This window comes from Lygodium microphyllum, chromosome 18 (assembly GCF_053477565.2).
Source record: "Lygodium microphyllum isolate KBCC chromosome 18, Lygodium_microphyllum_v1.1.10, whole genome shotgun sequence".
Lineage (NCBI taxonomy): Eukaryota > Viridiplantae > Streptophyta > Polypodiopsida > Schizaeales > Lygodiaceae > Lygodium > Lygodium microphyllum.
In genome coordinates this window covers 118,278,505-118,281,113 of record NC_141152.1, presented here as the reverse complement: position 1 = coordinate 118,281,113, position 2,609 = coordinate 118,278,505, and positions in this window count along the sequence as shown.

Sequence of the window (2,609 nt, the reverse complement as noted above, 5' to 3'; positions counted from 1 at the left end):
ATCAGGCTTGTCAACTGGAGGAACTGCCATTCATTAGAGAGCAATGAAAAAGTAATTATTAACTCTATTTTTTTAATTCAATGATTCAATGTGTATTCTTAATTCTATGGTTTTTATCATGCGCACATGTGCATGCTCAAAAATCAATTTTAGGTGGTTAAATAATTATTAACTTTGGTTTTTTAATTATGTGAATTACTAATTTTAGGTGGTTAAATAATTGTGTCTGCTGACGCGTCTATATTAGCGTCTATTTGCACGGATATATAGACGCAAAATTCGCGTCTATTTACACGCACGTTTACACACACTTATAGACGCTCTAATAGACGCGCCCGACTTTGTGCGTCTAACATGCGCGTCTGCCTCGTTTCTGTTGTAGTGGAAGGGACAATTGGAAGCCATAGTAGGGAAGGGAGAAGGTGTCTATTGCACCCCTAAAACACACTAGTGTACTTGTGTATCGTAATAGTGCACATCAACCTCCATCAACTGCACTCCATGTGTTGTAATGCACACCCCATAGTTTACTCGTGTATCGTAATAGTGCACATCAACCTCCATCAAGTGCACTACATTGTGCATTGTGCGCACACACCTCCCCCCCTCCCCCCCCCACACTTATCTTTGTGCACACCTACCTTGCACACACACTACAACAAAAAGGCTCCATAGATGGGCTTGTAGACGCAATATTTGAATTGTGTTTAAAAATATTAGGCACGTTTATTACCGCGTCTACTAGCACGTCTAAAATTTCGCATCTACAAGCGCGCTCATAGTGAAAACTACACGTGCATATAGACGCGCATATACACCCGAAGATAGATGCACTTATAGATGCGCATATAGATGCACATATATACGCGCATATACATGCGCACATACATGCGCATATACATGCGCACATAGATGCGATTATAGACGCGAAAAACAGTGTATTAAAAAAAAAACCTCAAAGGAGATGTGGTTGTTTAATGCGAGCCCGTCTACAGGCGTGTCTACTCTGTGGATCAGACGCACTCTTACACGCGCCAGGTCCACAAAACTCAAAAAACCTAGGAGGTTTTATGGATCTTCAACACTTGCGCGTTTACAAGAGCGTCTACTCTGTATATCAAACACGCTTGTAGGTGCGAATTAGCAGTGAAGCACAAAATAAAACTAGGAAAAGCAAGCAACAACTAACATATCCAAAGCTAAGAAGGAACCAAAATACAACTCAGAGTAAACAGAGAGAGAGAGAGAGAGAGAGAGAGAGAGAGAGAGAGAGAGAGAGAGAGAGAGAGAGGGAGAGAGAGAGAGAGAGAAGAGAAGAAGGACTCACCTTGAATATTTGTTGTGATGGGCAGTGGCACAACTACAAACTCCTTCTCCTCTATCTCCTTGCTCTTTGGCTGTTCTCCTTGTCGCAACAAACATACCAAAATCTAAGAAGGTAGCAAAATACAACTCAAAGCAAAGATAGAGAGAGAAAGAGGGAGGGAGGGAGGGAGGGAGAGGGAGGGAGAGAGAGTGAGTGAGTGAGTGAGTGAGAGAGAAAAGAAGAAGGACTCACCTTGAATCGGTGTTGTGATGGGCGGCGACAGGGCTACAAACTCCTTCTCCTCCCTCTCCTTTCTCTTTGCCTCTTGCTTCCTCCTCTCTTTACCCTTTCTTCTTTGCCTCTTCCTTTCTCCTCTCTTTGTGTCGTGCGCCTGTCAAAAAAACCCAAAAGAAACGGAAGACGGGACTACTTTGAAAAGAATGACACACCAGTAATATTTTTTAAAATTTTTTAAAATTTTAGTGCGCGTCTATAAGCACGTGTATATAGAGCACGAATTGCCTATAGACGCGCTTATATACGCACAGTTAAACGCATTTATAGATGCGGATATAGATGCGCATATACATGCGCACATAGATGCTATTTCACCTGAAAATTAGACGCAAATATAGAAGCGCAATTGCGTCTATATTTTTCAAATTTTTTTAAAATTTTAGTGTGCGTCTGTGCGCGCGTCTATAACTGTTGCTTGTTGTAGTGTACGCGTCTGAAAACGCATCTATATTCGCATCTATTTGCGTGGAAATATAGACGTAAAATTTGCGTCTATTTACATGCTCTTTTACACGCACATACAGACGCGATGATAGACACGCACCCAACTTTGCGCGTCTAACATGCGCGTCTATGCCTTATTTCTATTGTAGTGGCACCCTTGCATCTTAGGCACACCCTCTGTATTTATATAGGTTTTTTTTTCATATTTGGATTAAAAAATGATAGTCAATTGGCTATAATTTAACCTAATTTCTTCAATGTATCCTAAATCTCAATGTAGGTATAGTGATTTGCTTAATGGGCAAGTTTTTCAGTTCAAGTTCAAGATGGCCCATCATCTATGCTAAGGGAAGGAAAAAGGCATTGAATTTGTTTATGTATAATGTACTAATGTAGACAAAGCATAAGAAAGAGACATAGCCTTAAAAGTTAATAGAATATAAGTCATTGTGTCATCACAATTTCAAACATTGTCTCGATTTACATTACAAAAAATATTAATATTTTTTGTTAGATAACCCATTAATTATTTCCAAATTCATTTCAATTACTTGTTCAATCA